Consider the following 25,999-nt stretch of genomic DNA (forward strand, 5'->3'; position numbering starts at 1 on the left):
ATCAAATTTTTATACAGGCCAACATAAACGGAGAAAAATATTGAGCTAAGTTGCAAATAGAAATCGTTCCATAATCATCGTTCCAAAAAGGTGTCAAACTATATCGCAAATTGGAATTATTTTATAATCATTATTCTGGAAAGATAACGAGTATGTGTACGTGAAACAAAGTTTTTATACCATTTTACAATGAAAAGAAATTAGAGGTATGTAGTAAAAGGTGAATCTGTACGATCGTTTCTCTCCATGTTCATCACTTGTTTCCAAGTCTCTTTTACAGACGACAAAGCGCGATTAATAACGATGATTGACTATAGTTGAATTATTGAGTTCACGTGTTACGGGTACTCTCATGGTAAACAGTCGAATCGCGACCATGTGTTTGTCAATCGAAGCGAAAATTGACCCACTTCCTGTAGCGCAATTATCTGCGCCTTCGTCTCTTTGTGCCGCGGTCTGCTGATCGCAATAAAACATCCATTTGCAAGTAACGAATAGAAAGCAGAAACTGTATAACGTTAATAATTCTTGTCTGAATGCCGGAATAAACGATAATAATATCTATTAGACAAACTCGAGTATTGTCTGATATGATTTGATAACAAGGAAAGATTTTCTAATACAATCGAGCCAATCAAGAATTAAATTGAGTAATTTCATTTACTGGAAATTTCACCGTTCTAGCAGAATACGTGACGACTATTTAATTTTTGAATGGGATTGTCCTCTTTTTTATTTCCGTATAGCCCGACTAACAATCTAAATAATGAAAAATTCTGTGTATAGTTTATATTAGAAAGTATAACAATTAGAGTCAATGGATTTATTAAGTATAATAAATAATCGAAGACCACGGGAGCAATTTCCTATTTCAATAGTTAGTTTGTGATTAAATTGAAGTGAATAGGCCGTGATAGTTGTAGTTGCTGGCTGTAGAGTGTGGAGGCCGACTGAGATACCGAGATAGGTTCTGCGTACGGGTGTAGATGTCGCTGCTGGGGTACTGTTGCATTTTCTTCTCATTTTTGTATCGTGGAAGAAAAATCGGACTACGGTCGCCGGGATTTTAATCCCGGTACCGAACGTTCGTAACTTAAGGCGCTAACCACTGCTTTTCTATTTTTATAACGTTTATTGCCCAGTAGATGAGTATTAAATGTGTTACGTTATTCATAACAAACAATGAATTTCGGTTGTGGGATGGTTTAGGCAAAAGTACCGATACGTGACGGTACGACATAGCCATACAATGTTTTGTGTGTCGAAATTACATTTTTTAGCGTTACTATTTTTAAATTTGATTTAAGTCGCTGTAGAGCGCTGCTTATATACGATATTGTTTTTTCTTCCTATCTCTGTCCTGAAAAAACTGGTCGCAAAAACAGGACAGCTCGGTAGTCTACTTACGCTAACCACTGCGCTACACCGTCGTCCGACACTAGTTGGTGTCGTCCGGTGGTATTTGCTGTCGAGTGCCGCCACAGTACCCCCTTACCAGTGATAAACGTTCCTTCTATGTGTGGTAAAGCGTCAGCCATTTGTTGCCAAACCCGTGCAGATGTTGCGCGAAGTCTTCGATGTGGCGGTGAATACCGTCGGTACGGTGCGGGGCGTTCCGCGTACGGTCGTAGGCCTCTGTTCCTTTTTTCAGTATGACGTGCTGGTAGTGATGCCCATGAACTTCGCAATGACCACATCATCACTCCTGGCTTGGTCATCGTCGTCTCCGTATCCTGTCACCTGCTTGCGTGGGTCAGCGGTGAGGCGTCGAGGTTTTGCTGAAGAAGGAAGGGCCGTTCCGCTCGTCGCAGCTGTAAGGTCCATATTGTCACAGTCTTAGATTCGCGATGATCGAAATCTCGGTAGCGCTATCAGGGTCACACCTCTTTTCGCTGTCGATCACGTCGGGGTCACCAATTTGAGGTGAATAGGCTGTGATAGTTGTAGTTGCTGGCTGTAGAGTGTGGAGGCCGACTGAGATACCGAGATAGGTTCTGCATACGGGTGTAGATGTCGCTTGCTGGGGTACTGCTGCATTTTCTTCTTATTTTTGTATCTTGGAAGAAAAATCGGAACTACGGTCACCGGGATTTGAAACTCGGGTCCCGACCGTTCGTAACCTAAGGCGTTAACCACTGTGCTGCCGTCGTTCGACACTAGCTGGTGTCGTCCGGTGGTATTTCCTGTCGAGTGCCGCCACAAAATAAACGAATTTTAATGCGACATCATTCAAAACGAAGATAATCCGTTAAATCGACGGATGTCCTTTAAAAATGTGTAAAATGATAAAGTTTTATGGAAGACAAAGGTATAATTATTGATACAAAAAATATTTAAATATCTCTAATGCGTTCATGTAACAAGGGGCTATATTTTTCAAGTTTAGTTAAACAGAGGCGAGACCGGCAACTCGGCCTTAATTTCTTTTTAAACGCGAAAAATCTTCCTTCTTTTCGATACTTCTTGTTCTGCTTCTCCCACCCCAACATCGACGAACGACTCGTAAAGAGGAAACACTGCCTTGGAAGAAAAAAGACAAAGAAAACGTTAGGACAGGGAAGAGGAAAACAGCGAACGAGATATTTGCGACACGATGCTCGATGTGACGTTGGTGAAATGAGCTTTTTACGACGGGGCCGGATGGACGTGCATCGTGAACGGGCGAAGAACGAACAAAGAACTCGCACGAGAAAGTTCTCGAGAAAGAACGGAAGCTTCCAACGAACGAAAGAAAACGTCAGTGGTCGCGACGCTGCGCCGCAAGCACCCGTCCACTTATTCTTCTACTCTTTCCACTTCTTCACCGTTCTCCTCCTTTTTCTTCACTACTCTCTTCTTGTCTACTCATATATCCACCGTTTTCGCCTACATCTTGACCTCACCTACATTGGCCTCCACAAAGCCGCCTGTTGTCATCGCATTTTTCTCTCTTATTTCACCTCGCCATTATAACATAACACGCTATATTATATCTCGTTATATTATATTAGGTTATATTATATCATAACACGTTACATTATATTACGTTATAATGTATGTTATATAGCATTACGTTATCATATAATACGTTATAATGTATTACGTTATATTGTATTACGTTATATTATATTTCGTTATATTATATCATAACATGTTATATCATATTACGTTCTGACCTTCCCTCAAATACTGCGCAGAAGGCGTACGATACCATGATCGCGGACAGATATGAACACGGGCATAGTGGGGATATCGAAAGATGACAGAAGGAAGCAAATGGATCAACAGTGCATTTGTCAGTAAGCAATCGTCAGTAGGAGTCACGTGTCGAGAACTGTGCACAAATCGCTAATCAAGAAAATAAACAAACTGTTGGACGAAACAGTACTCGAGTACTCATGTGGAACGTTCTACAGCTCAGTTATATTGTATTACGTTATAATATATTACGTTATATTGTATTACGTTATAATATATTACGTCATATTGTATTACGTTATATTATATTGCAGTATATTCTCTTACGTCGTATTATATTACGCTATATAATATTACGTTATATATTATATTACGTTATATAGTATATCGTTATAATGTATTCGTTGTATTATATTATGTTATGTTGTATCTCGTTATATTATATCACGTGATATTATATTACGTTATATCATAATACGTTATATTATATCATAACAGGTTATATCATAACACGTTATGTTATATTACATTATATTATATCATTATACGTTATATCATGTTACGGTTTATTGTATTAAGTTATATTATATCACGTTGTCATCGTTTTTCTGCCGCGCGTTATTGCATTCTTACTCGACCGTGTTTTTTGCCCATCTCTCCTTTGGTCATTTACTCCTTTCCCCACCTCCGACCTCCTCTTTTTTTCCTTCCTGGACTCCACCCGTTTCCGCGTTCGACTTCCTCTCGCTTTGTTACGTTCGTTTGATTCATGTTTGTCCTCTTGCTCTCGCTCTTGTTTCCTCGATTTCCGTATCGTGGTTATTAAATCTGAACGATCGTTCCCCGTTTGCATAGCAATTTTCCGAATAAAGCGAGTCGTTCGTATTTATGCCAGCGGGTATGGTACGTTTCTGGCTCTGGGATTAATTCTACGGAATTTATGCAGTTTTCCGAAATTCCCAGGAGCTACGAGGTTTCTTTATGAAGTGTACATTGTTGGCCTTATTCTCTGCATATCCGCTGTGTGATTTATTCGTTTGTTTCGGTATTTTTACATATGTACGTACGTTGTTGGCGTATCACGAAGTGTATATTAGATGTTTTTTAAACGTCTTGTTGTAACTTCACAATGGTACAGCCTTTGCGGTAATGAAATATAGTTGAAGATAGGTGGGAAATATGATATCTTATTTCTGGTTTTTTGTAGGAAAGCAATTTTAAAATTCGGTACATCGTCAACCTATTACATATCAAAGTTATTTATCTTTCTGGATTAAACCTGTGAATTGTGATGCTTCTTGAACATTCAACGAATATTAATAACATTACAAACACGTATATGCAAACTAATGTTAATTACAAAGCAGGGTGAATTTATCATTTGCTTTGAAAATATCTTCAAATCCATTATGTTATTTTCTTTTATTTTACATTGAAATAGTTCTTTTTAAACACCATACGACACAAAAGTTGAAAAATCAACAAGGCTGCGTGCTGTTCGATTATGAAATAATAACGATGAAACTTCAAAACCTAGTGTAAAACGTAACGAATCGGGAGATTGTATAATGCTCTGATTTTTATGAAATATTTTATTTCATCGATTTCTCCTTTGCGAGCTTCAAAGAAAAGGACTTTGACTTTCAGATCATCTTTGCTTTTAATCGTTAAGGGGGTAAGTTTTAAGCGCCCTTGAGCTTTAACCTTTCACAGTATCCAACTTTTAAATGCTTACGGAGCACATATCTCACTAGGTCGAATATCGATCCACCCTTTAAGCCACTTCTGAAATTTTTGAACTCTCGTCCCTTCAATTACACCAGCTTAAACTTTCAGAACTTCTCAAGCTTCGAATCTCGACTTTTAATCTAATCCTTTGACATCCGACACTGACTACAGACCACCGGTATTCGACTTCTGCACCTTCGAACCTTTTCGATCATCGGACTTACCGCCAAGTTTTCTGTTATTTCCCTTTAAGCGTTCTCCACTCTTATTAATAGACTGGAAAACTCCATTAGCTTCCATATTAATAACCGAGCGATGTACTCAGCCACGGTGAATAATGAATTTTCTGTATTTTTTTATTTTTATTTATAACTTCTGTCATACGTGATGCTCGTCATCTAAAATTTTGGAAATACTATGGTCATTTCAAGAAACAAATCACATAACGTCGTCGCCATCGAAAGTTTCTGCATATATGAATTTAATCGTAGATACGTACGTACTATTGGAATGCGAAGCTCTAGCTGTATCGTTGAATCCAATAGAATTAAAAATAAATTAGCGAAGCTTTACAAGTCACTAGTATCAATAAATACTTAAATATCGGTATCTTTAAAGGACATCAATAACCTTCATCGCGGAAGAAATGAAATTTTACAAGTAGAGAGATTACAAGTTATTCGACTATTCCACATGAAACTATGAAATTGCAACCTATAACTTGTGACTTGTAACTATCGATTGCCTAATATTATTAGCTGGTAAATCATTGCGCAAGAGATCGCATAACGTGATGTCATAATCAAAAAATCAAAAATCATATAAATCCCTCCATATAAATATATCAAATGTGATAGGATTTTTGATAACGGCTGCCTAATCACAACGCAATATTGCTACCAAAATGTATTCATGCCTAAATCTTTCCATGTAAATAGATATACAGTACCAACACTGCGCAATAAATTTGATTACAAACATATCGCGTGTAATTCATATGCAACGAATGCAAAGTGCTTCGAAGACCAAAGATCTGGAGCAAAAATCGAAGGACCATGTTTTTTTTTTTAAATTAAAACGACAAGAAAGTAACATATCGCTCATTCCTATCTCCTCTGCTACTCGTTTCACCTTGTTTTTCTTCTGTAGTATGCTCGGGACATTTCCAAACGACTCGCCGTAGAAGAAAGAGCACGCAATTTCCTCGAGCAGGAGGTTGACTTCAATAAGCAATCTCGATGGGAAAAAGTCGAGATGACAAGTAACGCGAAGGCACAGTGTTGGATAGTGGTGAACTCCCCGGTAATTAGATGTTGCGCTCGACGTCGTGATAATTAGCACGGATTGTTTTTCTCGCTACGGCAATTATCGTAGTTCGTGTGTCGTTTCTTCTTCGGTCGAGGACAACGAATAGGATTCGCCGGCTCCGCGTCGTCGTCGTGTCGTGGGGCAAGAAAATGGGGCGGAAAGGAACGCGCGTATGACACAGACGAAAATAATTGTGGTCGGTTAGGACGCTGGGAAAAGTTTGTCCCGTTTTGTGGAAGTAATTACACTTTTACGTCGCTGGTGAACGGGACTTGGCTTTGACGAACTCTCTGGCAAGATTGAATAGCCGCCCCGTCTGCCCCTGCTTCATTTTTCTTTTTCTCTTCATTTTTGAGGACGACCAGTCCTCGACGCACCCGTTCGAACGTTGCCTTAACTCGCGTAATCATGCCCTCGTGGCAAAGTTTCTTACAACTGGATTTCTCTCATTGTTTTTAATTATGATAGATCTTGAAATCTACTTGCAACTATATCTTGTTTAAGAAAATACTGTTCAATTATAGGAATTCTGCGATGGCAATCAAAATTCTTTATGGAGTTGTATCTTAATTTACATTTGCCCTATTTTTTGGTTACGCGGTTCCTCACGTCGCTCTTAATCACCGTTGATCTCGAAATGTGGCCGTTACAAAGTAATCTGTCTCGTTTAGAGGAGCTGAGATTTTTCTTGGCTATAGAAATTTTAATTCTTGTACATGGATACACCTTGATTTACCTCGTATCTAAGTCCGTATTCGCACACAGTAACTGATTCGTACATAAATACGGAACGTTACATTCTACACGTTATATTCTATAAGAGATCAGTTATTTTATCTACGTCTGTTAACATCCAAGATTTAACACCTGTTTCGTACAAATTACAATTTATAAGCGACGCTATCGAACGTTTTACGAGGCTGTTGGTAATTTCTTAGGAGCAAAGATTAACGGTGGTTCGACCGTTTCAGTCGAGAAGTTTTTCTATGTACTATGTTAGGGTAGTTCTAAAGTTGTCGATGCTGTTATTTAAGTTTCAAACGGCCTTTCTCTCCCCGCGCTTCCCAGAGCCGATCCTCAAACTAGTACGTTTAATTCCACGGGAAGTTTTTCGATTACACCGAGTCACCAATCGACGTAACACATTACGTTCAATAGGGGTGGTAGCTCTACACGCCGGCCCTCGAGTGTCTTGAAACAACGATAAAAGCGGAGAAAGCTTCCTTTCCGCTCGGACAAAATAATATTGTTCTATGGCTCTTTCTGTTAACGTGATCGCTCCTGACCGATGGCATCGCGCGCAACATTTTACTTTGATTAAAATTGAGTGAATCGATTGGAAAATTGAGCGTGAAAACTATTAACTGCTAGCTACTCAGTCGATGATCATGCAATTATCAAGCTTCATTTGTAAACATTTATGCGATCGAACGACGTTTATTATATTATCTCTTTTCTTCTACGATATAGACAGTTAAAGGTAATAGAAGTTGCAAAATTCGAATACATGGAAGTAGTTTTGCCTTCGTCTATTAAACTGTAGGATTTCTAAATTTTTGATTTTAACTAAATAACAATAGTGGTAAATAGAACAAAATGCTAAATAAGAAAATGCTAAATCGAACCCATCCGGATAATTTTCTTTCGATTTCACAAATAGCGAAGCTTCTAAATTTTTAATTCTAAGTAGCAATTTTTTTTTGATCCTTTAAATCGAAAAGTTTCTGAATTTTAAAGAGTGAAGTAGAAAAATTAAGATCTGGGAGAAAAGCTTGGCAAATTTTAGAGTTAATAAGAAACATTTTTAAACCGGGTGAAATTCTAAAATTGAAAGACGGAGGCCCGTGTCCGTGTAAACACTAATCCGCGTTCCAAGCAGGCAAGAGTTCTAGTTTCTTTGAGATTCATACACACATTTACCTCCTGTAAAAACTTGAATTGGCTGCTCTCGCTGTGCTTCACCAAAGCAAAAGTTCCTCTAGGTCTTATCCTGAATCTTTCAACCACTTTTTCACGATGATCTTGAAGATTTTTTTGCAAGCGACGCTCGAAAACTCATAATGTCCTACAACATTTTTTCACAACATTTTTCTACAATGACACATTATATGAAATTTAGAAGAATTAGGCTTGTTTGATACAAAGCAAGAATTTTTCAAGTTTCGCGGCATGGGTCATATCGAAAGAATCCAAGAAGATAAACTAGTCTGCGAATTGCTACGGTTCATTAATTTAGTTTTTCCTTCTCTATCGGGGTAAACCAATAAAATGAAACGGCCGTGACCCAATCGAAGGGTTCGTAAGCAATGTATTGTAATTGTACACCTAGCCGTGCCAGTTTGATTGGATCAAGAATGTAATCCAGTTGATAAGTCACTGTATCAATTCGCCTTGTCTTACGTTCAAGACAACCGAACTTCTTTCAATATGCTCGATATATTCCCATTAATGATAATAAACGTTAGAACTCAAAAAAGTCAGTCAAACTTTCTTTTTTATCTATTCTTCGACTTCTACCGTGTCAACGTGACACTAAATTCCCATGAAATGGCAGCACGTGATACAATCAGTTCCTGAAAAAGACGTCATCGAAGTAACTCGAAAGAATTCTCCTTCAAACCCGTAATCCTGTCGACAAGCCGGTGATATATATCAATTGAGAGTTCAGCGAGAGCAGGGCTGATCCTTTACGTTCAATAGCTTCTAGTAAACATTAGAATTCAAGAAATGACTCGAGTTATCTACTTCGGAGAGAGTTCCCTCCGTTCTTCGACTTGGTCTTCACGACCTAAATTCCCCATGAAATGGTTACATGTGATAGGATCAGTATCCGCGAGACCACCTTTAAAGCAACTCTAAATAACCGTTCTCCTTCGACTCACGAGCACTACACCGTGGCGATATCAAGTTCCACGGGCGTTGAATCTAAATCGTGGCGTCCATTACGGCTCGAGTTCTCGATTTCTGCACACTATCTTCTCTCTGACAATCGCGAGGAGAGAAACAATACGATGAAGCACCAAAGAGCCTTTCCATTCGTTCCAGTGAGACCAGCAAACGTTTTCATGAACCCTTTATTTCCCATCCAGATTTCTCGATGTCGAGGAGAACTACGAATTTTCCAGGCGACACGTGGAATCTTCGGCGTCTATCTTCGCTTCTAAATCGTTGAGCGTACGGACAGAAGCTTCGCGATAACAAAAGGAGAGGGAAGGGATCATTAATTGAATTAAGTCGAAGCTGACATGAATTTATAGCGTGCCAGCAGCTCGTAAGCTCCGTGGAAAATGATTGTAAAGAGGCGGCGTCAGAAGCTTCAGGAAGTACGTGGCCGCTTTCTTTTTCCTTGCAGAAGAGGAAGCGTGAGCTGAGGCAATAAAGGGGAACCCCGTAAGCCGGTTCTCGAGCGGCGTTGTTTAACAATCGTACGACCGTGATCGGATCAAGACGGCTGAACTTTTAAATCCTCCCTGCTCTTGACTTTCACCCTGGAGAACGATGCAAGCGATTGTAACTTCGTCGTTCTTCCACTTTCTCTAACAGATCTACCAAGTCGTTAAGTTTGCATTTCTTACGTCTTTGCCTTTTCCTTTTTGCTCGCAAATTTCTTTACTTGGTGGAATTGTCGATCACCGCAGATGTTACATCGTTACAGAGAATAATTATTGATACATTGTTTCGACATTGTTTATTAACTTTAGTGAGAACGATGTTAACGATAGAACTACCAAACCAGTCGAAATGATTGGTGTCAAATATTTTACCCTTGCAACTACTTAAGACGTACAGGTATTTCTGGTGATATTAACGTTCACTTTTATCGGAATAGAAATATGATTATTTTCTTAGCTAATTTTCTCATCCTGCTTCGATTCTAATTAATTATCAATGACATATTTGGGTACGTAGCAAATTTCGGTGCTTCTAACGCTTATCGAGACACGATTCAACAGTTTCAATTCATTCTGTGGCGGCACTCGACAACAAATACCACCGGACGACACCAACTAGTGTCGGACGACAGCAGCGCAGTGGTTAGCTCCTTAGGTTACGAACGTTCGAGACTGGGGTTTCAAATTCCGGCAACCGGAGTCGATTTTTTTTTCCACGATTCTTAAATGAGAAGAAAATGCAGCAATACCTACCCCAGCAGCGATATCTACTACACCAGCAGCAGCAGCACTATTACGACGACTACTATCGCACCTCATGTCCAATTAAAAACTTCAATTGATTGTTATTCATAATTTCCTGATCCTTCTTTTAAACTCGTATCTCCCAATTCAAATTTGTATTTCAACAAGCGTTACTATTATAGTGTTATGTTAGTTATTATTGGTCGTAACACGATGTCGGATAAATTATATCTCAATAATACTTTACTCAATAATATTTTATATTTGGTAAACCTCATCGAAGAATCGAAGCTATGAACAGTATCCAAAACGATTTTGTTAGAGACACAGCCAGTATTGATTCAAAAACAGAATCTCTGCAACTCGATATTATGAACCAAGAAAAGATTAAGAGATATCTTAAGCGTCCTTTTATATTGAGATTCACGACGATCAATAACAAGCACGATGCACTTACACTCGGTGAAGAGAGCACGATTTTCAAAGTGTCTCAAATTAATATCACGTTTAGGATGCAATGGGGATCACCGTGGGAAGGGAAGTTTCTCGACGAGCTTCGCCCCCGTTTGCCCGTGAATAATTAAAGTCGAATAAGCTCGGGGAAACGAGGGACGATAGAAATCGGCGAGTACCGTGCCGAAAGCTATTAAACGGCAGAAGTATTCAAAATTACGCAACCAGCCGGTGCATGATAGAGACAGAGAAAATGAGACCGCGGGTAATTCTTCTCGGAAGACAGGGACAGGAAACGCGTGAGAGTTTCACTGGGCAGGAAATGCGAAATCGATCGGACGAATCGCCTCGCGAATATTCATTTGAAAGTCGGATACGAACAAAAGAACGAATGTTCGTTCGCGACATCGGATATCCTCTGCGGAGGCCAGGTTTGCGTGCATTCGCACCACAGGGACCGGAAGTTCGCGTTATCCACGGTTCGTCGCACGGTTCCAGCCATCGTGCGGCTCCGTCGCTGCAGAAACTTGAAATCTGCCTCGGAAATCGATAGTCTTGCCTATAGTGACAGACATCCGAGTATTAGTTTCTAAATTAACCGTTATTTTTCAGGTCTGTCAAAATACCAATCGTATAGAATCTGACAACGTTAAAACTCTTAATAATCTTGAAAACCTTGCAAGTCTTGAAAGTCGTTCGCCTAAATGTATTTCCGGCACGTTAAACTTTCTGGATTTTCTTTCACGGTTTACATCGATGCTACTGTTTGGATCGGAGCGTTCGAAATATTTGTAAAATATTGACTACGCAAGTTCTCAAGACCTTATCGAAATAGCCGAAGGGACCAACATTTCCAAGACTTTTGCGATTGCCAACGCTTCCGAGACCTTCGGAAGTTTTATGCTATCGAATCCTGTTCAAAGTGATTCGAATTTTTCGCCATATGAGCATATTCGGTGTGTCGCGACGATCCATCACCATTTGTCCAACCAACGTGAAAATCTGCTAGCGACATCATTCGAAAACTCGAGGACGAAGATTTACGCGTTTGATGTCAGATGGAGCCGAAACAAGAGAAAGTTTTCGAATCCCATCCCGGTAGGGATGTTCGCCGCGTGCTTTTCGCGCTTCGACGCTTAATCGTTCGCGATAAAAAGAAAACAAAGGGCGGAGGAAACTGCGGCTAGGTGAACAGGAGAGTGTAATAAATTTCGAGATGAGGGGGGCAATGTTGTTTTGCCTCAATGCGGATAAAACACGGCGCTACGCGCTTTGTAACGCCTGGCGGATAAGCAAACGTTGTCTTTGATCGGCGAATCTTCGGGTTTCTGGCGATGTTTGAAGTTCAGAATGGAACAAGCTCGGTAGGAGGGAGCGTTCCAAAATTGCTTTTTACGAAGCAAACTCGTCCCGATCCTGTTTTCGCTGTTTTCCTTTCTCATAGAAAATCGTTTCTACGGTCAGTGGTCGTTTCTACGAAATTTCAAATTGTTTGCGGCTACAATAGAATACCTGTTGATCCGTTTCGACGCTCCTTCATTCGGTCCGGACCCCGTTCTCAAATCAAAACTCTAAATTCGTTCGCTACTTTTGTTTCAGAGAACATTCATGTGTAAATTGATGACTTTCCTGCCCGATGTATAGTGCTCAGGAAAATAATCGAACATAAAATATTTTTGAACTTCGTTAGCAATGTATTGGCACAGGCGTATCACGATTATATTGGTAAAATCGGAGGCGAAATTTGTAAATGCATAAAGAAATGACAAAATATATATCGCAAACGTATACTTTGTATTCCTTATATTATTCGCTGTTGTTTGCTATTATTCGCCAAAATGATTTTTGAGGTCAAATTTAGCACTAATAATATGTGTAAGACTACTCTTCGTGCTGTAATTTTTTTATTAAATCTATATTTCTAATTACATGAATAAATGCCTTCAGACTTCCATATACCTTTTTGGATTGATCTCAAATTTTAGCAACATAATTATAATTTTCATTATCAATTTTAAGCGTAACATCTACAGATCCAATCATGTAGCATACCACGATAAGGAAAACGAACAGTGCTGTAAATTACTAGAATACAATAACTGTCATTAAAAGTGCATGTTTTCATTAGCGTATAGCATATTTTGATCAAGCCAGTGACACGAATTCTTCGGCGTGTTTCGTTCATGTTTGAATGCGAGCTTACTTGTTGCAGCTTGCATTTCCACTATGTAACCTGAAAAATCCGTGCGCGACTTGACCTCCACAGCTTACGAGGAAAAATGTAATATGCATATTATGGAGGTAGACTATCGTTGTTCCCCGTGTCCCCGAAAGTCCTGCTTCTTTTTTCTCACGCGAGCAAATATCAAATACTATTTCCGATGCGGTGAAATGTCGTGCATGACGCGAAAAATCTTGGGTCGACGTATGCCATTACGATACCGAGAAATGATAGTGTTCCAGCAAATTGACTGAAATTGACATTCGAATCATTTCTCTTGCAAAAATTCGAATAGATTTTTACGTCCAGTTGCTAGACACAGCGGACGATCTACTCTTGTTACTGGCCATAATTATCAGGCTATGTTGTTTAATTTTGGCCTCGCCATTTACAATTTGAAAGTAGAAGAAAATTTGATCACATCATATTTGTACGCAAAGTGTTCCACGGTATAATAGCCTATCCATAAATTATCGAAAGTTTCAAAATTAATATCCCAGCTTGAAACTATGACCTTTTATATGTTCGGCCTCGTTATTAGAGAAATACATTGTTTGGCTATCTTACTGATATTAGTCGTGTGGTCATCAATACTAATAACGTATTTTCCTCTATCGACATATTCTGTCAATTTCCCCATGCAATCGAGGAATAGTTATACCGTGCCTCGTTGTAATATTTATCTTTCCAATTTTGTATATTCGAATAGCTTTATTCCATAAATAAATACATAAATAAATAAATAAATAAAATTCCGGAGCGAAACTTCCATTGTACCATGCAGTGAAATATCGTGAAACTCGAGCTTCAACGATCGCTCAGAATTTTCGTACCCTGAATACGGAATTTAGCGAAGGCACAAAGATGAAACTACGAACTGTATGAAGAGACGAAGAATAATTCACGTGTTGCAGCGTGGCTGGTTACGGTTGTTCGTATTTGCCATCGTAAGCTTACACGTGTTAGCGCGTATTTATACGCGTATGTTAATGCATGGTAATTTCCCGAGGAACACGCTCGGTACATGCCTCGACGTGCTTACACAAATTCATAGCGAGCTTTATTTTTATATTTTCCCATACTTCACGGTTTATCCAGGGCTGACAACGTACGTAGCCGCCATTTATCACCGACGGATGACTTCCGTCACGAAATCCATGTGCATCGCCGCGCTCCATACCTAATCATCGATCCATTCGGACAGATAGCCTATCCGGATACCAAATGTTCTCTCTCGTTCGACTCGCGTTCCTCTGTTCGCTGATTAGTTCACGATGAAATGGATACCCTTTCTATTCCACTCCCGTTTTCTGTCTTTGTACTTCTCCCGACGTTTCAAATCGATAAAACCGTCGAAATAAGTGTATTAGTCTCTTCGTGCCAAACGTCAGCAAAAATTCCAGCAACGAATGAAAGAGGTCGTGAAAATTCCATGGAATAAATTAAATCGTTTCGGCAAAATTTGAAACCAATTTGAAAATATATATACGATAAACATTACACAATACTCGTATTTATTGCAAACGTATATTTAACAGAAATTAGTACGCATGAATAGTCATCTTAAACATACATAATAAATGTTAAATGTAGTTTACCAAATACTGAGATTTATTAATATAATCGATAAATTGACTGTTTAAATACGTCTGTGAATCTGCAAATGAAATGTATACTTGTACTAAATACCTTGCAATTTTCACGTATACTTTCAGATTTGTTCCAAGCCTTCTTCTCTCTCGCTTTTAATCTCTTTCGCTGTTCGATTGGCGATTCGTCGAACAATTCCTCACTGGAAAATTCTTTACAACAATAATCCGTCGAACACGGTCAAGACATCGATAGAGATCACTGTATTTGCAATAGTTCGAAAGTCCCCGGATACCTACGCATGATAATGTATATAACGACACATTACGAGAAAAAGACAGACAGAAAAAAACAGAAAAGAGAGAAAAGAAGTAAATGAAGAAGAAAGAATCACTGTGGACAGAACGTGGAGAAAACGTGAAAGTTGAAAGAGGGCGAACAATTGGAGAGTAGAAAGGGATGAAAATGAAAGGGGAAGCAGAACTATTTCCGACTTGGTTTATGTTTTATGCGCGATGGCAAAAGGGGCTTGCAATGGGCCGTACACGCGGCTATCGCGCAGTCAAAGTGACCGTGAGATCGGGCAAATTGTTTGAGAGCTTTCAGAGCTTTCGTTTCGGATTAAATGTTCGCAGCAGGCCTGCTGGAAGGGTTGTTGATGTAAGTGGGTTTTTAGTAGCCCGCGTTTCAAGTAGTTACCGCGAAGATGAAAGTGACACGGAATTGTTAGAATTAGCCATTCGAGAGGAATTGCTTAATAGGTTTTACGAAGATGCCCTGGCTAACAATAAACGTGAATCCATTTTGGATTCAATCTACATTCACATTCTAATTTGCATTTTAACATGCACCGATGATATGCGATTCGTCTATTACGAACTCTTATCTTTATTGAATATCGCGACATGTTCGCAATTTCGACAGAACGCAACTGACAAGGGAAGATACTCAACTCGTAAATTAAAAAAGCTATGAAACTTCGGGGATATGTGGAGGATATATAGATATAGATATGTAGCACACATTTTTTTTTTCTTTTTGGCTGCCCAAATTCAGTCTAAAGGGATGGAATTGACCCCTGAAAATCCGACCATTTTTCGATTTGGCGTTATAAATCGTCATAACATCGATCAATTTTTCACCAACTGATAGTCCCAATTATAGGAAATAAATTTTGTCTGAAAACTTTTCTGAAAATTTTTCCACACTTAGCGAACGAGCAATTATTATTTAATTATATTATATTAATTAATTTAATTAATTTAATTATATTATGATTATTTGATATGTTTCTTAAAATTGTTGAGAGATTTTGTGGTGAGATACATTTAACATCAAATAATTAGCAGAATCGTATATGAAAAGTCCCCTCCACGTATGTAAATATTTCTTATTTCTTTATTTGTTGTAATGCAAACAGAAGTTCCGAAAACTTTTTCATCCCCCCCCCCTGTGCATGCCAATAACTTTTGTATGTACTGTAAATCCGAGAATAATAGATTAACGGAAAATATTCCCATTCCTTTTCTTCCAGAAAGATACGCCCAACGAAAACGTCAAGACACCTAGTGCTATTCCATTGCGCGTATGGTCATTAAAAATTGTTTCACGAAGAACACGTCACCGGAGAACGATTCATTCCTGGTAATTTCGCAGTTACATTCTCGGACAAGCAAGATGTGCTGCGTCGAGCGAACACACTGACACAGGTAGCCCAGTAATTTGTTTAGCTAAAAGCCGCGCGTTACAGGGTAAACGCAGCGAAACGATATCGTAAAATTGCTGTTTTAAAGGGGAAGAGGCATATTGTACAAAGGACACGCGCGCTTGCGAATATTCGTTTCTTTCGCGTCGTTCGCGTCCTACGATAACTGCAAATGCGAATTTTTAACAAGTTTCCCATTACTGCTCGCCACTTCCGAAAGACTTCTTAATTTCCTCCTGATAGACTATGGCGGTTAAAGAGTTGATCGGTTTGATTTATGAATATCGGAAATGCCTTTCGTGATAGCTGTTCGGATGTTTAATTTTCAACGATGCGATCAGGCGTAAGTAATTGGTACAAAATACGATGGATAAATATTAAATGAAAACCGTTCTGATAATTAATTATCGAATAACGATATTGATATTAGGATATAAATATATGAACACGATATATAAATAGTATCCGCAAAATAAATTTCTGCGGTATTATTGTTAATTAAAGTTAGTTTATACGAAGCGATCCGTTCGTCACATCGATAAACGATGTAGATTTGAAGAATATTTTTATATTCCAAGAATATAATTCGAAAGAAATATATCGAAGAGTTCGTTCCCTTGGAGATGGGCGATGTTTGGAGTTATAATTACAATGTTTATTTCATTGCAATGATTTAGTGATATTATGAAGCTTTAAAGCTGTAATACGACTCTTCATCAACGTTGATATGATTCGTACACGATTCTAACCAATACTCTCGTTTTCTTTCCGTTAAATGCATCAGATTTTACGAGTTCTTTTACCAACGCGCAGAAAACCCATATGAACAGCAGCTCCAGTTCCAAGTAAAATTGGCGATATCTTAGATTAGAGGGAACAGAAAATTTCCAAAAAGTTTAAAGCTCTGTTTTCGTCTTCCAAAGACTTCACACGCACGACACACATCTTTGTCGCGTATAACAAATTCTCTGTGTGGTATCCACGTCCGTTCCACAAATCGCTCTATAAATCACCTAGTATAAAAATTTGCCCCTCCTATAATCATGCGTCGTTCTCAATCCTACCTCTTCTTAATTTCATCTTCATTCGAATAAACACATATTCATGGCCACTTTGCATTCGTATCTTTGTTATCCAAGTAATAATGCAAATAACATGGGCAAAAAACTGTGGACGAACAGTGGAAACGATGGATGGGGTGAAAACGGGCGGTTGTAGAGGGTGGGAAAAGAAGAGAGAAGTCGAAGTCTCGCGGCACGAGGATTGCACGAGCAACCGAGCCACTCGTTGGCGCAACGGTGTCGTTAGATCTTAATGGCCGACAACGATGCTTCAGGACGTTTCGACAAGCAAAACGAACGGCGGTGGTGAAACGAATGGTGCCTGGAGGGACGAAGACGGCGCAGAGTGTTCAGGCTGGTGCGTCTCGAGGCGTGGAGGGTGCTCGGTCGCAAAACGTGGTTCTTGCCAGAGAACGTAGACCGCTTCCGGCTACGTGGACGTAATCTCACGTACCTATGCAGATACGTGTATTCGCACATGAATGCGGAAATAGGAACAATTTATGTACGTATTTGTATTATACCGTAAACATGTTGAAATTTCCTCGGCGCTGTAATGAGACCAAGATATCATGATTACGTTAATAATATTTAAAATAAGATCGAAAATGGTCATAGAAATTACATGATATTTAGTACAAGCGTATATTTCAGAGATCACGAAGGTATTTAAACAGACGATTATCCATTGTATTAATGGGTTTCGATATTTACTGGCACCATCCATAAGACGTATTATATATTTAAGATGATTTTTCGTAGTGTATACTTTTATTCGATATATGTATACAGTAAATATCTGTAACTTCTGTAGTGCTAGTATAGATTATAGATTTATAGTATTCCATATAGATTGTAATATTCGTTTAAATTTTTACCAATATAGTTCAAGCCATCGTGTTCCGTTACAGCACTTATGAAATTTTAAAGAGTTTAAAGTTAAAGAAAAGTTAAAGAGTATAATGTACACATAGAATATTCATAAAAATTTTCTCTGGTAAATATTGAAACACTTTTATAAGCTACTGCACATATATGTCCAACAAGGAAAGTCATCTTACGTAGGCAATCTGCGTTTTAAAGCCATTGCCGGAGATTCACTTTTCCCTGGAATCCACGGGAAATTTACTTGGCCATGCTCTGAAATCAGAATTTATCGTCGAAGGGAAGGAAGTCCATTTCCCTGTACAAAAGAAAATAGTCCGCGTGTTTTATTTTCGTTTGACGCCACGGGAAAATGGCTGTTCGTCTGGTTTAATTCGGTGGTTCTTTCGGGGTGATCTTTGACACAGAACCCAGAGAGCGAGCCCAGCCGTGACAAAAGAGTCCTTGGTTAACTCCTTACTTTAGATTTTTCCCCGTATATGTTAGTCTCCTTATTATCACGGTTATTACTTTAATACTATGTTTGATATAAAAGATTGAAATATTGTACAGTCTTGTCGACCGGTATGATATTTTCAGTTAAAATTGCGCTTTAACGTAAGTACAGCTTAACTATTAAAGGAACGAGATTCGATCTATTGCATTTTATATTTTAATATTATCGTCAAGCGATAACACCAGTTTACATTGTTATTGATCACAACTGCAAACAGTAATTTTTCTACGCTTCACCTGGTATTGAATAACAAAACGTTTGATCCCACTGCTTTAACTTTATAATAATCTTCAAGGATTAAACTCGAGTTACGTGGAACGTTGTATTTGTTGAAATTTGCATACGAATCTCTTAATATTGGCGAATCTTCCTCTATTCCTTAAGACATTAGATTTGCATTTATCTCTATGGAGAATATTAGATTGTTGCTTGATACCAATCTTAATCCATGTTATGAGTCTGACACGATATTCTAACATAAGGGGTTAAATGTTCTCAGTGAAAACAGCGGGATAATTTGAAAGCGATTCAGACTTGTCCAAGCTATCTGTCCGTATACGTGCTAAAATTCTATCACTGCTATAGAGCTTCTGCGATATCATTTATGTCCAAATGTATGTAGTTCCATCAAAGTATCTGGCCTGCAACAGCGATATAAAATGCTTAAGCTAAGTCAAATTTCACACATGAATTACGAGAACGGAAGGAAAACGAGCGAATGGAAACACGAACCTGACGAATAATGAAACATACAAGCGTTGAAGAATAAAGGCGATCGGATCGACAAGATAGATAGAGTCCGGCACTGAAATTGAATTTTCAAACACAGAAGTTCAGTTCAGGAGTAACTAAAGAGGACTTTATCTCGTAAACGTTGCTTTACATGAATTTGTGTGTACGTAGTTAAAGGAAAGGATTAAAGTACTCAAAACAAGATGGAATTAAGAAAAAGTTCGAAACATTATCGACAGACTGAGAAGAAAATGATACAAATAACGAATATCTTTAATCTGCGGATAAAGTTAAATTCTGATACAGAAATTTAGACATTGATCTTAAAAAAATCAGAAATTCATTTTGACTGACGAATGGTTTATATTCACAGAATTGGGTCACGTGTAATGCAAGTTCACAGATTTTCGATCATCCATAACGGAAATTTGCAAAATTTAGATCACGTATAACGGAAGTTCACAAAGTTCTCGATCACGTACGATGCACAAATACTAAAAACTTTACTTCTCGTAACTATAATCGTTTGCCCGTCGATTCATCTACACATTAACTCTTTCGCCTACAACATAGTGTAGGCGTAGGAGACTCGTGGTAAGGAAATCGGGTAATATAAATAAGCCCGTGGTTTGTAGTTAGAGGATAGATGTATTCAGAAATTGTAATAAAATGTTATTGATGTATTATTTACTTCGAGATAATAAACCTTTCTTGTTCACCAATGAATCGTTCGTAATTATTTATCAAACATCTTGCAAAATTAAACAACTATCACAACTTTGAACGCTTGGTTGAACCGCAAAATGGCTCGACGTGTAACCGAACTTGTCGTTCATAAGACACACTATCGGAATTTAAATCGTAGGGCAAGTAATTTTAAGATAACTTACTATGCACAATCATAAAAATGTAGACATTCGTAATAAAATCCTCTGAGTAGATATGGTAATACTAGGAATGATAAATATTAAATTACCATTAATTAATATTAATTTTCATTTACCAATATTAATTTACCATTTCTAGCGTTTATCTCTCTTTCACTATAGAAATAGAAGAAAAAAGTACTCATACTACTTTTACTTCGAATCTCTCAATTACGATCGAAAAATATCGTATTTGTTTTACTAAATTACTTGTATTTTTGAAATTGAGCATCGATCCACCACAGACATTCCAACTTACGCACATTAATTTGCAGTTTTAACGAACGTTGTCCCGTATCCGGGACGTTCCGAGCCATTAATTTAATGATCAAAAACGTGTTAGTCGGCTAAATCGATTGCCCAGTGAGTATCGGTTAATCGGTTTAGCTGATTTACCGGTTAACCGCGTCAGCAGCAATTAAAACGTGCCACTGCTAGTAGAAGAACGATTTTATACGGACCACGGTACATGGTCATTTGCACCGAGTTGGAACGCGTGAAAACGGACATCGAATGTACTCGTTCGAATGTCAGTTAACGTTTACGGACGGTTTTCTTGCAAGCTCGGACAAAGGTATTATTGAAATCTGCAAGCTCAGGTTTCAACTAGTTCCAAAATTCAAGAATGCCGCTGACAGAACCAAAGAGAATGACTTTACTTGCATATTTCCAGTGAAGGGAACATTGAAATCTTGTTAGCTTGAATTTAGTAATGGAAACAGAAGTTTGATCGTTTTAATCCATTAAGGGATAAGATTATCTTTTTCATTAATGAATATAATTATTCGTTAGATCGTGGTTTTTGAAGATGAAAATGAATGTTTTGTCATTTTTTTCATTTGAAGGTTATTCTTGAATAATTATATCAATTATATTTTTGATGCGTTAAACGAGTTTGGAATTCAAAGACGCAAGAACAAGGAGTGTCAGGGTGAATGATTTATTGGAATTTGCAAGCTATTCTTGAATATATTCGGAATTCTAAAACATGGATGGGTAGCTGGATTCTCTGGAAACAATTTCTCCGTAAACTAAAGTGGAGGAGCTATTGAACTCGGCAACCTTGGATTGAAAACGATTCAGAATTCAAGAACATAGCTGTTGGATCCCGAGGAAAATATCTCTCTGCCAGCTCCGGCGAAAGAGACCTTGAAATCTGCAAGCTCAGGTTTCAACTCTAAGACAGAAGTAAACTGAATTCGATAGCTTTAACAAGATCAAGTTTTAATAGATTCAAAATTCAAGAGATTGCGTTGTATTCTGGTATATTATGGGCATTCGATGCATTTTCCTACCTGCGCGAATATAAGTTTCGTATAAAAATCCACAGTTCGATCACAACCTATTACTTTCTTTATGTTCTATATCTTTATCGCAACGATTTAATACATGTTTCGTCGATCTATGTACACTCACACGATGACACTTTCATATTATTTCCAGTTATAAGATACCTTAATAACGTTTCTACAGAAACTTCAAAAATATTCTATAACGAGATTATCTCGTTAAGGGTTGTCGTGTTCCATTCGAAACCGAAGAAACGGAACGTCGTGAAAGTTCCCGACCGCCTTCGCTGCCGAGTAAACTTTTAAGCGAATCCTGAAAATTCCAGCGCTCTCGGTAATCATAATGAAATATATTTTCACAGGGAGCGGAGCTGTTGCGTGAGATTATTGTCTTGGCGTAAATCTGCGCCACGAATGGAGTTACATCGCAGCGAGCGATCGACAATTTGTAACATTGATCGATCAGAGGCGAAGATTCAATCTGCACCGAGACATCGGTGTGAAAGGCCCGCGGAAAATGTGGCCCGGTTCCTGCTCACCCGGTGAATGTACATTTCCATTCTCCCTCCCAGTTTATCCGTTGACCCGGCAGAACGACTTCCGGCTCGTGAAGCTTCTACGAAGCGACCAAAGAAAAATCAAGAGGAACAAATGATAAAGTAGGATTATTTGAGACAGATAAGTTTCAACAGCTTAAGGTTTAACCTTAATCCTTGTGCGGAATGTTCAAACATAGTGTATATTATGAGACGGGAATTATTGATCAAGTACCATACCCTGGCTGGAAAAAGAAAATAATAATTAGAAAAATAAGACAATAGTAATTATCTTCTGCTAGCTGTGGAAGAGAAGAGATCTTTGGGAGAATCTCGAAATCAGGTGTAAACGGTAATCTGAGAGAGATTCGAGAAGGTGAATTCGTAGAAAGAGAGATTCTTTTCTGGAAAATGCTTCACGCGAAAATTGGTCGCGTCCTATTCACTTCAGGGATATTATCCGACATGGTATTTTCGAGTCAAATATATCGTTAATACCATAATTGATTATTTAATTTAGCCTTTGCAAATTGCTAGTAAGCCGCAGGAAGAAGCAGTGCTAGACATTTAATCGTTGGCTTCAGAGGTGATAACGATCAACGGAATCTCCGAGGAAAATTGTTCAACGAGTCCGCTGATTGAACAGAGAAAGAGACGAGCACAGGCTCATGAAGGTATTCGAATATTCGTAGACACCTTTTACAAATGTATTATACACGTGTTATACGAAACTGTGCAATTTCATTAGCACAGTTATCAGACTCGATTATCACGATTGTATTGATCAAACTCGAAACAAATCTGAATGTATATAAGTTCCAGGATATTTAGGTAGTATCGTGGATGAAAGGCCTAAGAGATATCGGGTGAACCATAAACAATGTCGCGAGAGCCGAGGCACCGTCGGGCCCATCAAAGTGTCGTCGGTCCTTTCAAGTGCATAGTTCGTAGAAAAGACCTACGTGACCCTGGCCACGAGCGTCTGCAGAACACGTGTGCGGTGGGCCTGGTAAAAGACAATGGAAGGCTACAACGGCCAGAGAGAGTCGAGAAGCAGAGAGAGAGTCGAGAAGCAGCGTGCGGCGAGTCGAGAAGCAGCGTGCGAGAGGAGAAGCAGAGCTTGCGAGTGGCGTTGCCGAGAGAATGTCGATTGCGTTTTGGGAGAGTCGAGTCGTATTCTAATCATCTAGTTGTGCTGCTTTCTGTACGTTTGGCGCGTTTTGGGAGAGTCGAGTCGTATTCTAATCATCTAGTTGTGCTGCTTTCTGTACATTTGGCGAGAATAGCTCAGGTTGAACAACAATCGCCTTTTCTATCTTCCATTCCTTTGTAAACACACACATTATATCACGATATTACATTTAATATAAATTTATATTTTTCGGAGATGACAAAGGTATTTAAACAGCCCATTATCCATCGTATTAAACCTTGGTATTTTTCGTGAGACTGTATTTAACATTTATTTTACAGGTTTCCCACACTTGCCAGCAACGAAAACGCTCGAAACCGCTTTGAAAAGAGATTCAAAGAAGCCAAGGCGTTTGACACGATAAAAAGTGTTGCCCTGCGTTCTCCGTAACCCTTTTCGTCAGTCAGATGGTTCTCTTTTACAGTTTCTGGCAACGACGTCGGTATACAGTAGCGATCGAGATTGGTCAGAGGAGCAAAATCAAAGGGCCAACTGCTGCGCACCAGCAATTCCAATTCTTCAAAATAATTTCTTCCTATTCAACCGTCGGTCCCTCCGACAACCCTTCGCACTGAATCTCCGCTTCCTTTCTGTCTTCGTTCATAGCAGATCCCCCTCCAAGAAATGTCGGTTTGCTCGCACTCCACCGGTAATCCCGCTAAATTGGAATTTTATTAAGCTCTGCCTTTTTCCCTCGACCACCCTCCTTCGGTGAGCTTGATCTCGTTCATCCTCTCGAGTCACTGGTTCCGTCGTTTGCAACGTTCGCAGGGATTTTTTTGACGGTCGTTTGGCAGTTTTTTCGAGCAAACTCGGTTTCTTTTGGTTCGTTGAATATGAGAACTTCAAAACTAATTTGGAAGAGAAATGTTTCGAGCTTCCACGTGGAATGTCCAATACTCAAATGAAATTTTGTATATTCGGTGTTTCCTCATTTAAGAGATAAACCGAGGTAGTAATTACGTATATTCGTCGTAACGTTTCATAGAATTTCTTAGTACATGTTTGGAAATATATTTCCACCATATAGTTACGTAATAATGTGAGAATTGTGGATCTTTGTAGTTTATTCTTACATATTTTTCTTCGCAATTTTGTATCTCCGTTACCGAATATGAAAGACACGCTAGATTATGGACATAACTAGCTCGATCAGGTTCGTAGAAGATTTCAAAAAAGATTTTTCGTAATGTTTATTGAGAAACTATATGAAGTATTAACATAATTATAATTATTATTGGTTACCAGTAATTACTAAGTAGATAGATTCGGATACTGAACGGACTACGGTAATAAAGACATAGTAATATCAATAATTGAATGAAAAATACAAATTGTTCCCCGAGATTGACAAAATTGAGAATCGATCATAATATAATAGAAGTAAATAAGAAGAATCTCTAAAATTTCTTTATCTACCCAATCTCTAAAGTGTCTACGTAGTTCTAAAAATATTTCTTACTGATATAACGTCGTTCATTCGTGTGATGTAAAAAGTACTTGGGGACATTCTTAAAGATTCATTTCACTGACTTCCATAGTATGATGTGTCTCCAACTTTATTAGCTTCGGATAGTTTAAGGAAATAGCAGTGAAAGGTGTATTGTACATTTCTTGAATCCCTTTCCGCACCACAAAAGTGCCAATTATTTGGCCCCAGCGATATCGAACATTTTTTCCAATTACACCCGGGCAATAACCGCAACGAAACTCACTCATTATGCGGTTAATCCCTTTTTCGCAGTCACCAGCAGGTGAATACCATCGCATCGCCAGGTAAAATTCTCTTAAAAACACGTCCCACGGAGGACCAAAAAGACCTGTTTGAAATTCGACCCGCGCGAACTTACTATTCCCGAAACATTAAGCGTCACATTTTAATGAACCCAAAAACAATCTGCGTTAATTAGGTTTTGCGTCGTGTTCTCGAGCGTCTCATATGCAACTAAGCTTTTAACATTTTTAGGAAAATGAATTTTTAGAACTGGAGAATTATGTTCTTCGCATTTATGAAGAAAATTTCCTGTTATTTCTCGCATTTCATATTTTCATTGCACTACATCAGAAACGTAAGGTACAGCATAATAAATGTAAAAGAACGTATTATTGTATATCTCAGACATAATTCCATTTAAAGAAGGGAATAAAAATCTCGTAACATTTAGGTCGATGCAATTATCTGAGAAACGGTTCTGTTTAAAAACGGAATTAAAAATGTATTTTAATATTTAGGTCGAGAAAAGGAAATATTATTACGCTTTAGTATGCTATCCGGACTGCAAAATATTCGGTTAAAATGACACTTTTTAGGGGTCTTTGAGATCGCTGAAGCCGAAAATGAGGATCGTTTCTCATGGAAAGCGTAAGGCGTAAAAGTTTCGGCCAACCTGTTGATGTGTAACGTTCTCGCAGATTTTGACGTTGTCGTTTTTTAAATTTGCTACTCTAACCTGCTGGTACGCCTTACTTTGTATGTATTCGAATCGTAGATATCGGACTAATAAATTTTCCAGTCCGTTTTATCCACAAGTTTTACTACAATTTTTTCGTTAGACAAAACCAAA

At 38.5% G+C, this 25,999-nt stretch overlaps 1 long non-coding RNA gene across 1 annotated transcript; it reads right to left on the bottom strand.

The window, feature by feature from the left end:
* Nucleotides 1-1,171: 1,171 nt before the first annotated feature.
* LOC105681526 lies at nt 1,172-25,430 on the bottom strand. Its single transcript, XR_001102677.2, has 3 exons — nt 25,421-25,430; nt 17,776-17,781; nt 1,172-1,932 (listed from the first exon to the last, which is right to left on the bottom strand). It is a non-coding gene; the product is annotated as an uncharacterized LOC105681526 (long non-coding RNA).
* Nucleotides 25,431-25,999: the final 569 nt, after the last annotated feature.

This window comes from Bombus impatiens, unplaced genomic scaffold, assembly GCF_000188095.3.
Source record: "Bombus impatiens unplaced genomic scaffold, BIMP_2.2 scf_1144, whole genome shotgun sequence".
Classification (NCBI taxonomy): Eukaryota; Metazoa; Arthropoda; class Insecta; order Hymenoptera; family Apidae; genus Bombus; species Bombus impatiens.